The sequence below is a fragment of the Typopeltis vanoorti genome, chromosome 13, assembly GCF_054136105.1.
Source record: "Typopeltis vanoorti isolate ZY-2024b chromosome 13, IOZ_Tvanoo_1.0, whole genome shotgun sequence".
Taxonomy (NCBI): Eukaryota; Metazoa; Arthropoda; class Arachnida; order Uropygi; family Thelyphonidae; genus Typopeltis; species Typopeltis vanoorti.
In genome coordinates, this window is record NC_143561.1 from 50,833,015 (window position 1) to 50,848,961 (window position 15,947).

At 37.9% G+C, this 15,947-nt stretch overlaps 1 protein-coding gene across 2 annotated transcripts in view; it reads left to right on the top strand.

Annotated features, from left to right (window-relative positions):
• Positions 1–15,947, top strand: part of LOC150100146 (E3 ubiquitin-protein ligase HECW2-like) — a 708,695-nt gene that overhangs the window by 46,977 nt on the left and 645,771 nt on the right. The window lies entirely within an intron of this gene.

A 15,947-nucleotide genomic window follows, 5' to 3' on the forward strand; every position in this document is an offset into this window, starting at 1 on the left:
GATTGATGCACTCAACAGAGAAACACTCACGATCATAAGGTTCAGGTATGGTGAAATTATCAGATGGTGGAACAGACATACAAGTTTGAGTTGCTGTTGGAACTTTCTTAATTGTTACCTTTTCAGCATAAGAGGATTTCAGAGCAGGTGTGTGATGGTGGCTAGCTTTCTTTTTACATCCTGATATGTTATGTTTTGCTCTGTTTTTATTTTTTGTATTTCATTTTCATTTTTCCACTTCTGACATGCACGAGAGTAAGCTGGATGATCTCCCTGACAGTTGACACATTTAGCTTTCTTTTTTTGTAGCAAGATTTGTTATCATGCTCTTTACTACCACACTCAGTGTGATAGTAAAGAGTATGATAACAAATATCATTCTCTTCTACTACTACCTGATGTGGTTCTTCTACCACATCAGGTAGTAGAACCACAACAGGCAGTTTGGGCATGTCCATATCCATATCTCTGACATTTAAAGCATCTTAGCAGGTTAGGGATGTAGATTTTAACAGGACAGCTGAGATACCCTGCTTTTACAGATATTGGAGGCTTAGGTGTCTCAAAAGTAAGGATGATGTTCTTGGTTGAAAAAAGGTGACTATCCCTATGTATCAGGATCCGTCTCACACCTGTCACTCCTTGATCTTAAAGTTCTGAACATATCTCCTCATCAGGAACATCAGGGAGATCCCAATCTGATATCACTCCTCTACAGGAATTGAGTGTTTTATGAGGGTTACTGTGATTTGTATTCCACCCAGTGTCGTTGCTCCCAGTAGTTTCTCAGAATGTAGCTAACACAATGTTTCCACAGGGATATCACCGAACACAATTTCTTAACAGTTTTGGGAGGTCCCTGCCAGTCCTTCTAAACCCTTTTGAATAAAGAAGGGTGACATTTCCCTATTGGTTTTTCTGTTGCACAATTGATTAAAAATGTTGCTACATTTATGCTAGTATCATATATATCTTTTGTTTCTTACTTCTGTTTCCATATGTGGTATCAGTACTTGGTTGGGACTTTGTTAGTGCCCCTGAAACATTTGAAGATGAAGGATTCATACTCAAGGAGTTTTTGGTTCAGTGCCAGAGCTCCCCACCCACCACAGGGCTACATAGGATACCCACTGACCGGCAAGCAATGACTACACTCAGGAGTGGAATGCCAGGGCTACCTCGGATGCTATGCCAGCACTACAGCAAGCTTAGGATCCCAACCCCGGACCATGGGGGTGAGAGATTTACGCAACACCATTGACCCCTGCAGGCAAGCCCACTAGCCAGTTGATCCTGGCTGGGCCATCCAGGACTGCCTGTCTTGCCGAAGCAGGGGCCAAAGTAATGCAAGACTACTTGGATCCCCCTTTCTGGATGGCCACGGGTTGCACCGCATAGCAAATACGGTGGCAGGGCGTTGGAGATCCCAGTAATCGTAGTCTGGAAAATTGGACAGTGAAAAAGACTCAGGCAAAGAATATAGAATATAGAATATAGAGCAAAGAATATAGAAAGAAAAACAAAGAAAAAGAGGAATAATGAAAAGGGCCAGTACCATCACTGGGAGGTCCCCTCAACCATGAACAGGTGCCCCACATGGAGGGGGGGGGGAAGAGAGGGAGCTAAAGTCATCATGTGCACTGCCTCTGAATGGATAGATAGCTTTATTAGGTGACCTGTAGTTATTGAGCTCTCAGTAAGTCTCCCAACCAAATTTTGGATAACTTAAAATGCAGCCATGTGATGCAATTATAGTAGAAAATGCAATTGATGGTGTGAAAAAATAGTTTATCAGATTTGAAAATGGCTACTACTTAATACATTTATTTTCACAAACTGTTTTTTTTTTTTCTAGAAAATTGGTGTTTATTTATATAAAAGCTGGATAATGTTAATAGCATCAGAAGATATAACCGAGGTAGAGACTCTGTCTCCAGTTCAAGAGAGAGTGACCATGCAGTCTTGTTCTGGGCAGTTGCTAAATGTGGAATTCTAAGTGAAGTAAAGGTTTAAGTTGAATTATAAAGCTTGTAATTATGACAGACTTAAGAGGCATTTTGGAGTAGGCTTGAGAAGCTATTAGTGAATGTTAATGAATGTAAAAAGAATGTCAGTAGTGACTGGGAAGTGGTAGGGGATTGTTTGAGAGAAGCAACAGTCTGATGTTGCTTCTCTCAAACATTTAATTGATAAAGGTGATGTATATATGTGGCAGGATGATTTAAAGAAATTGGCATTGTGGATGAACAATAGTGATTGTTACTTTAATGCTGCAAAATGTATGGTTATGCATTTTGGATTGAAAAGGTTACATTCTTTGTATCACATTGATAGTACTGAATGCAGGAAACTGATGAGGCCAGGGATTTGCGAATAATGGTGGACAGAGAGTTGAAGTTAAGAGGACATATTGCAGAATTTGGTAAAATAGCTCAAAGAATTATTTGGTTGTTTGAAAAACACACTAACAAGTAAAGATAGGAACATTTATTCCCTCTTTATAAGGCTATGATTCAGCACATTTTGACTGCTGTGTACAGATTTGGTCGCCTGGGTTCTTGGGGATTAGGATGGTACAGAGAATTTAGAGAAGAGTGACCAAGCTGGTGCCAGTTCTGTGGCATACTCCATATGGGGGGATAGGTCGAAGGTGTGTGTGTGTTACACCCTGATATCTTAAGAATGTAAAATTCTCAGCTATCATGGTGTAACATGAAGAATAAATAAAATAAATTAGAACCCTGCATAAAAGATAATAGTTGAAATAATTAAAAGAAAAAGAAAGATTCTTGCATCCAATAAAATATATAAAATATAAAGGTTTAGTTAAACTAACTAACAAAAGAAAGAATATATTAATATTGTGATATGATTTAAATGAAAAAAGTTGAATAAATAAGACAGAAAAGGATTAGTCATAAAAGATGGTATGTGAGAGGCTAGAGATTAAGTTATTAAGTTCATAGAAAAATTTGAAAAGGGATTAAGTTAGAGGCTAGCACAAGAAAAACAACAGACTATCACTCAGGGCCAATTCCCGGATTGAGACATCGTTACGGGCTCACTGATCAAAGGACGTTTGGCAGAAAAATGCCAACCTAATTGGTCGGTGAAGTAAAAACAAGTAGGGGGCGGAGAAAAGAAGTTAGAAAAAGTGCCGTTAGGAGAGCAGGTATAAAAGGGTTGGAAACCCCCACCACGAGGCTTTTTTTCGGTTTTGGTTTTGATTCCGTTCCAGGAGAGTCCTTCGCGAGCTCTTTTGTAGGGATTTCACGGTGTTTTCCTGAGTGGCGATATTGGAGTTATATCTCCGACATCACAACACGGAAACAAAAGTGAGCGGTATTTCGGTTCCGTATTTCCTATGTGAGAAGCGAAGAATGCCATATAGTCGAGGAAAAGAAAGCATGTTCTTTGTGTTTTGACTTCAGTGACAACTACGAGAAGGGGAAAGAAGTAAAGAAATTGATGTCCACGTGGCGAGTTGCACAGCCGATATATAGATGATTCAAAGTGTGTTTGAAGTTACGAAAAGTTAAGCCAGCGTAAGCCTAGTTCAACTCCAAAGGGAACGTAGGAGAAGCAAATTATCGGTGAGGTTATATCAAGTTAGTTCAATCAGAAGAAGGAAAAGGTCCATATGAAAACCCCAAGAAAGAAAGGTACTGTAAAATATATCTAATGTTAACTAAAATTTGTCTGTGATAAGTATCATTGTTCTAATACGGAACTGTTGAAGTGACCAAGGAAAATTTATACTAGGACTTTAGTATCTGACAGAATCTATTAAAAGTAAGCTGGCTAGTGTTAATGTTATGTGAATAATTAAGTGTCCTGAGAATTTTGCATGTCTATAGTAATGTATAGGAAAGTTGAAATGCCACAGTTGTGTGTTAGTGCAGAAAAGGGTTTAGTTAATCTATTTAAGTTTGAATAGTTAAATAGTGTGAATTAATCTTATTTGTCCATGTCAAATGAATTTACGTGTTGAATGTGTATGACGGCATGATCGTATTTCCAGTTATGTGTTAGTGCAGTAAATGGTTTAGTTAATCTACTTAAGTGTGAATAGTTAAATAGAGTGAATTAATCTTATTTGTCCATGTCAAGTGAATTTATGTGTTGAATTGTTATGGTGGCATGATCGTAATACTCATTATAGGATCATAGCCTGATTACTTGTAATAAGCTAATGTTAGTTTGTAAGTATTTAATTTAGCATCAAATTGAGTAATCACAAAAAATTGAATTGTACCATGTTAAGGAATTTAATAAACCTTTGTTCAATGATAAAAGAGTTGTCTGAAATTGCTGTCCAATGCACCACTTGAAAATTTACGAACCTAATCACGTGGGAAATTAATGTTAAGAAACGAGATAAAGTGTCACGACAGCAACATTGTTTCACTTTCAGACATATTTGAGTTCTTTCTCCTTGTTTTTGAATATAATATCTTAAACTAAATATCCCAAAAGGTGCAGTATAAATACAATACAATAAATATTAGGGGTACTAAGGGGAGAAATAATTTAAGTATTAGTAGAATTTTTGGTGATATCTCGTGCGTAGATAATAGAAGAACATAGATAAGCGGAAATTATAAAATAGAATAAAATTCGTAAAATGGGTCACAACATAAATGGCGCAGCCGGTAGGATATAAAGTATAAGAAAGTTAATAGAATAGAATAAGAAGAATAAGTCACAACATAAATTGCGCAGTTGGCAGGGTATAAAGTATAAGAAGGTTAATAGAATAGAATAGAATAAGAAGAATAGGTCACAACGTGTGTGTGTGCGTCGGGCACAAAGTTTAGTTAATAGGTGGAAAAGATGGGACATGGTATAAACCTTTGAGATATTAAGAGTTTTATAAAATTGACACAAAGGAAAATATTCAATATATGTCAAATAGACAGAGAACTAGGGTTCATCTGTGGAAGTTGTGTAAGAGTGTAGTTTTACTAGGGTGTGTGTGGATTAAATTTTTTGCATGGAGAGTGGTGAATGAGCGGAATGAATTGTCAGAATTAGTTTTGAGTGCCCTGTCAGTGAATGGGTTTAAGGAGGGGTATGATAGGTCCGTGTGTAGAGGCTTAAGTGCTGTGAGGACATCATGTTGGAGACTTAATGGATTGCATGCAGCACTCAGAAAGGATTAAAACAGAATTTAATACTTCCTATATTTTGTCTTGGTCACTGAGACATCTTCAGGGATTACAAAAAAACTAATGTAACATTATGCACAAATAGCACACAATACTAAGCCCTTATGTAAAAAGTAATGTATATGTTACGTTAGTTTTTTTGTAATCCCTGAAGATGTCTCAGTGATTGAGATGAAATATTGGAAGTATTAAATTCTGTTTTAATCCTTTCTGAGTGCTGTATACAATTGATTAAGGCTCCAACATGAGGCATGATAGGTTTCGTGTGTATAAAAGTTAGTGTGGATGTCTGGACTCCATGAAAGTATTGTATAATAATAATAATAATATATGAAAATGTAGTCATTCAGGTAGTAGTGATTAAAAATAAATGGAAGATGTAATATTGGTATTCGGGATGAAATACGAAGATAAATTAATGAGTGGCAGGAAATTTCAAATAGTGATATGGGTAAATTTCAAAATGGAAAATTGGATAATGCACTTATCTCATTACCTCCTATAGTTATTTGGCTAGGCTAGGTTTTTTTTTTTAATATTTTTTTAGTTATTATAAATTTTTAATTATTATAACCTACTTAGCTACCAGAATCTTTCCAGCTACTTCAGTACTCAAGTTAGTGAGACAGTGGTTTCATGCTAGGCAATGAAATTCATTTCACAGCTGAAGATAATCACAAATATCCATGATCACATTGGGATTTGAATTGCAACTTGTTGGTTGGAGAGTAGGTATGTTAACCAACTTGCCAACCAGACCAACAAATGTTTGTTTAAAATTTCATTGAAGGTATTGATAGTGGGTGGGTGGGGAGGGGGGGGAGGGGGTGAGAGAAGTAACAGAATTCATTGATTCATTAGAGAGGTCAGGCTGAACATAAAGGAAAAGGAAACGTAGTTCTTATTGAGACCCTAAATATCAGAGTAGACAGTGAATATTGTATATAGAAATGTTCTGACAAAGTTTGGAGAAAATTAGAGCTAATCAGATATCTGCAATGATAGAAAAATCAGAACTTCACTGTAGGTTGATGTGTTCAGAGTTAAAGAAAATCCTAGAAAAGAAGAATTACCAAAAGTTTTTATGGTAAGTGTGTCAGCATGTGTCAGATATATTAGATAGTTATGTATGTGTAAATGTAAAGTTATGAGAAGAATGTAGAAGATAAATATGAATGGGACAAAATATCTAAAAGCTATTGGAAAAAGTTGAGAAATGGGGGGGGGGGTAGTAACATCAATTCTTTCTAACACAAGAGGTCTTCACCTTTGGTCATCTGTTTTATTTCAAACACAACTCTCAGAGCTACAAGTTACGATTGGTCCAAAAGCTAAGAACGAACTACAATTTTACTTGTATTTGAAAAAATTTCATGACTACAGACAAACGTGGACATAAATTTATTGCCAGTATACTAATAAATCATATTACACAAAAAAAGTTATAAATTTCATACAAATTAAATTGCAATACTTTTATTTGCAAAATTGCAAATATGTTTATTTTGATGTGTGATTCAGGAGTTCTTGAGGCAAACTGGCTCACTTCAGAACAAGGAGAGAGGGAATTCTGGAGGAGAATTTTGAGCAGCAGTGCATCTCCTTATTGTGTTTCAAACATGTTTTGTGGGGGTTGAGATGTGAGGAGCATGCTGGCTACTGAATTCAATTAATATCCTTAGTCTCCAGAAGTATTTCCACTGCTTGTGTTTATGAGCAGTGCAGTGTGGCATTTACCATCAATATTATTATTATTACCCAAGACCTCATGGAGTCAAAGACTCATCTGGGAGGTTCTTTTATCACACACACATCTCATCATACCGTATCTTAAACACACTCAAACTCCTTGCAGACACCACAATCTCAGTCAAGGCATTCCAATCATTCACAACTCTGCATGAAAACAATCTGCCTCTGACTCCCCTACTCACACCCTCTTTATACAGTTTCCAGGGATGACCTCTGGTTCTCCCCTGATCTCCCACTATTCTCTGTAGAACTTCTCTAGCATTGATCCTATAACAAAACCCTTAACAACTTGTAGGACTCTATCATATCTCCCCTCTTCCTCCTGCCCACCAGACTCTGCAAATTACATCTTCTCAATCTTTCCTCATACTCGACATTCCAGAGGTCAGAAACTACCTTAGTCAGTCGCCTTTGGACCCTTTCCAACATCTCTTCATCCTTCTGAAAACCCATAAAAATGAATTCTTTGTTTACAGCACTACCAAACAATCAAACATGATGTTGAAGAACTTCATTGCAATAGCGTTCACCAATCATAGTCTCTATTTCTAGCACCTGTAGCTCGGTGCATCCTTCAAGCATAATGCCTCCCCACACCATGATCCCAGTATCACCATATCTATTCCTTTCAAGAACATTCTCGTGATGGTAAGCAGTACCACTTTCATGCCAGACAGAGGCTCTACCAATCGGCCAACCTTTGTGGCAAACTGTTATTATTCATAGAGATACTTACTAATGGATATTCACCACAAGGATTGGATATCATCATCATCAAATTCCTGCCATGTACCCTCAAGGGGTTTACAGTACTATATGAAAAATTTACACCATTACTAACTTCGGATCTGCAATATTCCTCCAAATCAGTCTGTTACCTGTCAAGACTCCAACATTATCAGATCTTATATTTCAATCTTCTAAGGCACTTTTTACCGTATCAATCTATCTATATCTTGGTCTTTCTCTGGGTTTTTTCCCCTGCTAACATGGCAAAGAACACTTGTTTTGCTAATCTATCCTCTCTCATTACGTTTAAGTGACCATACCACCTGAGATTAGCTCTGCTAATGCATTCCTGAATGCTGACAATGTGAAGTTCTTTCCTAATATCCTCGTTTTTAATATAATATTGCTATTGATGCCATCTGTTCACGCCTCTAATCGTTCTCAGTACTCTCATATCTGAGGTCTCTAGTCTGGTCAAGTGTTTTACTTCTGACCCAGCTCTCAGATCTATAAGTTAAAACTGGTTTGAACACTGTCTTGTATACAGCTAATTTAGTGTTCCGACTAATTTCTCTCTTATTCAATATGAATTTATTCAATTGACTTCCTACCATAACAGCTTTGTTGATTCTGTTGTCTATTTCCATATTTAATTTGCCATCTTCACTAAAAATCGTGCCTAAGTAGCTGAAATGTTTTACTTGTTCCACAGGTTCTCCGTTCACAATGCAGTTGACATTTTCAACGATTCTACCTATTTTCATTGTCTCTGTCTTTTTACTGCTGACCTTCATACCATATCTATTACAACAGTTATTCAATTTAGTCAGGGAATCTTGCAGACTTGTAGCAAATTTATTTAGAAGTATAACATGGTCTGCATAAAGCAAGGAGCTGACATTAACATCTCCAATTTTCATATCAGGTTAAATACTGCTTTCCTTCATAATGTGATCCATGTAGATGATAAATAACAGAGGGGATAATGTACATTCTTGTCTGACATCAGATTTAACATTAAACCATCTTCCTGTACTTCCTTCAATTCTAACTGCTGACTTACAACTCAAATAAAGACTAATTATTGCTTGATATAATGCCCCACTGACACCATATAACTGTAGCATTTTAAATAGCTTCTCTCTTGGCACCTTTTCATATGCCTTTTCCTGATCTACAAAACTTAAATACAGATCTTTGTTATATTCCCATTTGTTCTCAACTATTTGTTGTAAAGTGAAAATCTGATCATGACAGTCTCTATTTGGCCTGAATCCAGCTTGTTTTTCACCAAGAGATTCCCTTCTGCAATCCTTCTCAACTGTTTCTCAAGTATACTTACATAAATCTTACCAGGAACACTCAGTAAAGAAATACCTCTGTAATTCTCACTTTCAGTTTTATTTCCCTTTTTATATATGGGTACTATGAGAGCCCTGCTCCAATCATCTGGAATTCGTTTCTCTGTCCAGGCCCTCTGAGCTATGCAGTGCAGCCACTGTGAGACTTCTTTACCTCCATACTTCAGCATTTCTGGTCAAATATCATCTACTCCTGCTGCCTTTCCGCATTTCAGGCCTTTGATGGCTTTTTCTACTACTTCAAGTATGAATACGTATTCCTGACTGCATGCCTGTTGAGTTTTTTTTACCTCTGTGCTGTCATCACTGTTCGTTTCATTTAGCAATTTTTCGAAGTAATTACTTCATACTTCAAAGGACATCTTTTTCACCAGTTTTCATGTCACCTTTATCATCTCTAACTCTTTCCTCCATTTCTAAGCTTCTTTAACAACTTCTAGAATATTTTGCCATCTTCTTGATATTTATTTTCTATGTTCTTGCCAAAGTTCTCCCATGACTTTGGTTTAGCTAGTTTTACACAGTGTTTAGCTTTTTTACATTTGTCTCTGTATTCTCTAAGAGCACAAGCTGATTTATTTGCCAGGAACTTTTGAAATGCTTTCTTCTTTTCTTTCACTGCCTGTTTAACTTCCCGTGTCCACCAAGGAGTTCTGATTTTTCTATCCTTGCACACAACCTCACCACATGCCTCTCTGGCTGAATCAATCAGTGTTTACTTCAGGATTGCTACTGAATCTCCAAGGTTTTGTTCCTGTTCTCAAACTCTTTCATTTTTTCTTGAATGATGTTTGTGTATTTTATTCTACAGTTCATATTTGACAGCTGCTCGACTTTTATTTGCTTTAAAACTTTCTTACATTTTCTTCTTTTCAAGATGGCAATGAGAGCGGTGATCAAAGAGAGAGTGTAAGCAACTATACAGAGAGAGAAAATGGTTTAAATGATGAAAAAAATGAGGAATTATTTGTAAGGAGTGAGATCGCTAGGTTACACGGAGTAATACACAGTGCACAGCGGCAGTTGGAGCACCTGCAAAACTCTTTCCAGAGTGCTTCTGCTAACGGAAATAAACAAATGTTTGAAAGGAAAAATAAGCGTAAGAGTGAGAGTTTCAGAAATGAAGGAAAGAGTGTGTATGGTGACTCGTTATTAAGAGGTGTGATAGATGGAAGTTTAACTAAATCGTACTTACTGGGTGCAAAATTTAAGGATGTAAGTGAGTGTATTAGAGCGCAAAAACAGAGGGTGAAAGAATTGATAGTTGTGGCGGGTACGAATGAATTGAAAGGAGATAAATTTTTTATGAGAGGACTTGAAAGTATTGTTAAAGGTAGCAAAAGAAAAGAGTGACAAAGTTAGGATGGTGAGTCGGTTGCTGTGGTATGACAGAGAAGAGCTTAGAAGGAGGGCCATAATCGCAAATGACTTCATGCGCAGGTTATGCAGACGGTGTGGTGTGGAATTTGTGGACGTGTGGAATGAGTTTGATGGGTGAAAGGATTTATACAAGATGGATGGCCTGCATTTGAATGGATTTGGTGTGCGGAGACACTGGAAAAAGTGTTGCTGAATGAAGTGAAAATGGATATACAGAACCAGGGAAACTAGAACTACCAAGGAATGGGGGAGGGAAGTGGATATGCGGACATCAGTGAGACAGTTGAGTGTAAGAATGTATATAATGTGCCCGAGCCAATACTAAGGACAAGTAATCGGAATGGGATAGTTAGAATAACGCATCAAGATAGGGGGTGGGACAAAGGGACCTCTGCATTTCATGTATACTAATGCCAGGAGTATTAGGAACAAGAAGGAAGAATTTTTGGTCTTGGTTGGCTCTTCCTGGCCACAGGTTATTGGCATTAGTGAACATGGCTGACGGAAGATGATATAGTTAGTGGGATAGAATGTGTAGGTTATAGTGTGTTTAGGAGAGACAGAGAGAATAAAATGGGGGGGGGGAGGAGTGTTATTGATGATAGCTGATGAACTGCAACTAAGGAGAATTGAAGTTGTATTGCAGGATAGTGAAAAGAGCTCATTTGAGGCTATTTGGTGTGAGATTGAGACTGGCAGAACAAAATATACAGTTGGGTGCTGCTATAGACTAGGTGATGGAGATAGTATGCATAAACAAATTGATGAAATGAGTGGAAGGAGGGTAATTATTATAGGGGATTTCAACTATGGTAACATTGATTGGAAGGAGGAGAGGACACATGTGAGGAAGGAAATGGATTTTATTCAATTATTAAGGGATAACTATCTGAGACAGCATGTAATAGAAAATACTAGGGGTTTGAGAGTGCTTGACCGGTAATAGCATCTGAGAATTTGACCATGTTGCCACCTATTGGTGAGAGTGATCATAAGGTCTTGACCTGGGTGGTGGCTAAAGGTGTGGAATTTTCACTTAAGACAGGGTATATATGGAATTACCATGCTGGCAAGTATGACAAGCTTAGGAGATTGCTTGGTTCAGTGCCATGGCATGCAAAACTGCAAGGGCTGGATGTGGATAGAGCAGGGGAAGTGGTCAAGGAGCATTTACAGGAGGTTATGGCTGATTGTATACCTAGGGTCCGAATAGTAAAACAAGTAGGGGTTAAATGGATGAATAACACCATTAAGCTTGAGCTGCAAAAAAAGAAACAACTGTGGAGGAAATTTAAAGAGAAAGGTGACCTGCAGGCACACGGATCTCTGCATCCCTTGAAAGGCTATGTGGAGATCTCCTCTCAGTTGTATAGCTTTGACCCTTAATCACATTAGGCCAGAAATTCTGACCTAATATGATTGAGAGAGAGAGAGAGATAGCAGCTAGTTTCTGGTCTACTGTATGACCTCAGTTCCCATTACACATTCCTATACTCAGTCTCCTTCGATGTCTGACTTATCAGAGCAGGTGGCAACAAGATTATTGATTAGGAAATCTCCTGATGCTTTACTGTTGGGTTTTGTCACATGATCGATCTGGTTGTCAGCATGCAGAACCATGTCACTGTTGGATCCTTGAATGGGGGTTTGGAGTTCCTACAATGTGTTCATTGTGACCATGAGGCTGACATCCAGCACTACATATAAGAAGAAAGGGAAGGCAAACACCAGAATCCTTGCTCTGGGAACCAGGCATATCAACAGCCACTTCAGGCTTACTAGTATGTAAAGTGGTGTATTTCACTGGGCACCGAAATTCATTAAACCACCTATGGGTGTAGTTGGTATTTCCTCCAATTAGGAAGGTATGAATTTGTGACAGCAGTACTTGCCAGATCTCCTCTTTGTGAAAACAAGTCACGCTACAGGAAAGTGGGATTGCCTTGACTGGTAGAGGCTGTTTCATGTTGTTTCCCAGTCCAACATGCAACAAGGATGATAATTGATCATTTCTTAGATAACAAAATTGGCTAAAAGAGAATTGTACTAAATTCTGGTTGAAGAGAAAAGTTTATTTTTAGGCCTCAAAAACCAACTCTGCATCAATGGAATAGCAGTGTGTATATATACTGGGGGGGGATCCACCCCCCTGATGCCTACAGCACCCAACCCCCCCGAGTTCTGGTTAGGCCTGTTCTCCTTGAATTCTGATGACTCGAAAAGGAGGGGGTTCCTCCTCTGGCGCTTATGGCACCCAATCCCCTGAATTCCGAACTGGTAGGCGGTTCTGTTTGAATTCTGATGACTCGAATTTTGAAAACTTGAAAGGGGGGCTTTCAAATTCCTGCCATGTACCCACAAGGGGCTGTACACCCCCTTGTGGGTACATGGCAGGAATTTGATGATGATGATGAAAGGGGGGTACCTCCCCCCTGATGCCTACAGTCCCCCCCCAAGTTTCAGACTGGTAGGCCAGTTCTCCTTGAATTCTGATGACTCGAATTTTGAAGACTCGAAAGGGGGCACCCCCCCCCCCCCTCCCCGGCGCTTACGGCATCCAACCCCCTTGAGTTCGGGACTGGTAGGCCGGTTCTCTTTGAATTCAGATGACTCGAATTTTGAAGACTTGAAAGGCAGCCACCCCTGGTGCATACGGCGCCCAACCCCCTGACTTCCAGACTGGTAGGCCTGTTCTCCTTGAATTCTGATGACTCGAATTTTGAAGACTCGACACTCAGGGTAGCCCTGAGTTTCAAAACGTTTCAAATAACTTGACAAAAAATGTGATACAAAAATGTTACAAAAAGAGGCTTATCATTTTATATTATAAAGTAGATTTTAAATAGGAATTCCACCCATGCAATGTTGTCAACCTATCATTCATTAGTGTTATGGACAACCATATTGTAGGGATTTGAGCCCACAGCTTTTTATACTTGGAGAGTGAAGTCACTTTGTGCACCTCTCTAAAGATCTATTTGCCTTCTTATGTTGAACCTATCCATCATCTGGCAGTCAGTCATCTACCACTTACGTTTCTCTATTATGCATTGTATTAAATCACACACCATCAATAATAGCATCTTCAGCTTCCAGGAAACTTGGCATGCTTTTTTTTTTTTTTCCCTCTGCTCAAGATTCTCTCTTTCTCTCTCTCTCTCTCACCCTCTCTCCTGCCCAGTTGCTTACTCTGTACAAATCTCAAGTCTTTCTGACCTTAGAACACTCATATTTGGGGTGGTGCACCTAAGACTTCTATAAAAAAATTCTTGATGCAGTCTGGAAGAGAGGTTCAGTTGATTGATGATCAATCTCTCACAGACTCACTTCAGCCACTGCTCTTACACTGTCAGTTTCTACATTTTTTTTCTCTTCTACGGATAGATATATCCATAGTCACTGTTCAGCAGAACTAGTATTCATTTCTCCCCATTTCTGCTAAACCTACAGGAACATGAGCAACAACTGCCCAACAGCCTTTTACAGTTGAACTGCAGACTCACTAAATCTGTTATTCCCAGTTATTCTCTCCCCCCCCCCCATCCACTTCAGTTCTGTAGAACAGCCTTTCCCACAAAGTGTTTTCTAAGGACTACAACCTGCAGCTCTTCAACAAGAATATCAACAGATTACTTTGCTCTTCTTGATTTTAGTCCACTTATGGTATTTATTTGCTATAAGCTTTGTGGCCTCTCATGTGCAGGAGTGATATATACAGTAAAACCCCATTTTTATGTTCCCGCAATTTACGTTTTCCTGCCATTTACGTCATTTTCCATTGGTCCCATCTTAAGGCCTATTCTTACGATATATTGTTTTCCCGCCATTAACAACTTGATGTGGATGTTATTTCTTGTGATTTGTGTTTTTTCTTGGGTAGCAATACTGATTTTCGAATCGATTTCTGCGGAAATCTGCGCATTTCTGTTCCCAGATGGCATTGCTTTCTACTGTAGTTTAGTTTCTGCCATCACGGTGACCTGCACGCTTGCAGCAGTAATGTAGTGATGAGCGATACCATGATTTTTTGATCACAGTACGAATTGATATTGCAGAATTTCTGCTACGTAATTTAGCTTATGAAAGTTGCTTTCAAGTTGCGGCGGTGGATTATTCATGTTAATAACATGGAGAAAAAAGACAGAAAATGTATTTTGGTAGAAGAAAAGATGGCAATTCTGCGATGTGTAGATTGGCATGCCGGAACACGTGTGCATTTAGCATGAGATCTTGGACTCTTGTCCACTTTGAACACGATAGTAAAACACAGGTCAAGCATTGAACTCAATGCAAATCAATCTGGTGCTATGTCAAAAAAAAAAACGAAAAAAAAAAAACGAAAAGCAAAAACAATCAATAATTAAAGATTTTTTTTAAATAGATAAATGTAAGTAATTGTAAATTCATTTATTTTCAGTTATTAAATTTTGTAATCGAGTATGTAGACTCACATACTAGCAGTAAGTCATCTTTTAGTCTTTTTTAATGTTTTTTTTACATTTCCTGCTATTTACAATTTTTTCGAAAAGTGTAAAAAAAGGGGTTTTACTGTGTGTATATATATATATATATATATATATATATATATATATAGATTCTCCTTCAATTCCCCTTCAATTCTTCCATCACTTGCATATGATCTTGTAAGATTATGGTGATGTTTTAAGTAGGGATATTACATCCCATATTGTTTCTTAGCCAAATAAGAAACTCAAAGAGTTTCATGCCGAATATAGAAACTATATAAAGTTCACAATTCCAAGCATAAGCAAATACCTGGATACTGCAGCAACTGACCCTTTAGATAGTGCAAGCTGAGACAACTCATATCAAAGGTGGAGCAAGTGCCAATCACTGTTCTTGATATTTACCCATAATGTGAACTTAGCTCCTAGGAGCTGTATTATTGTTCTACATTATGAGAGAAGGTCACTACCCAGACCGGTTTCAACCTTTATTGAGGTCTCATCAGTGAGTAGGTAGACCTAGTTAATAATACCAAGTTTGTAGCGAACAGAACTTACATCCCTTCTATGAGAATTGCCAAGAGGTGTCCTAATAAATTACTAATTATATGAAGAGCCAAAGGCTTCAATTCGGTGACATAACTTATTTAAGTTAAAGGGATATTACATCCCATATTGTTTCTATATAATAGGAAACTCAGTGGAGGCTCCACTTTATGATGTGCAAAAGCCTACCACTGAGTAGAACTGCTCTACTTCCCAGTTAGCAAGTCACCATCAGTGGGAGCCAGACCCAGAAGAGATACCAATGCTGAAGTACTGCAGAAGTCATATTTCCCATATACAAGTAGTAAAAGGTATATCATCTTATTATTAAAATATGCTGGATTAGAAATAGCTGTAGAAAGTGCTTTCATTTGGTTAAAAATCTGATTAAACTTGCAAAGAAATTATATTCGAAGTTAGTAATGGTATAAAGTTTTCATGTAATACTATCATAATTATCCTGTACCCTTCTGTGGGTACATCAGGAATTTGATGGTGATGATGAGAAATTATATTCTTGTATAATCCTAAACCAACTGTAAGCA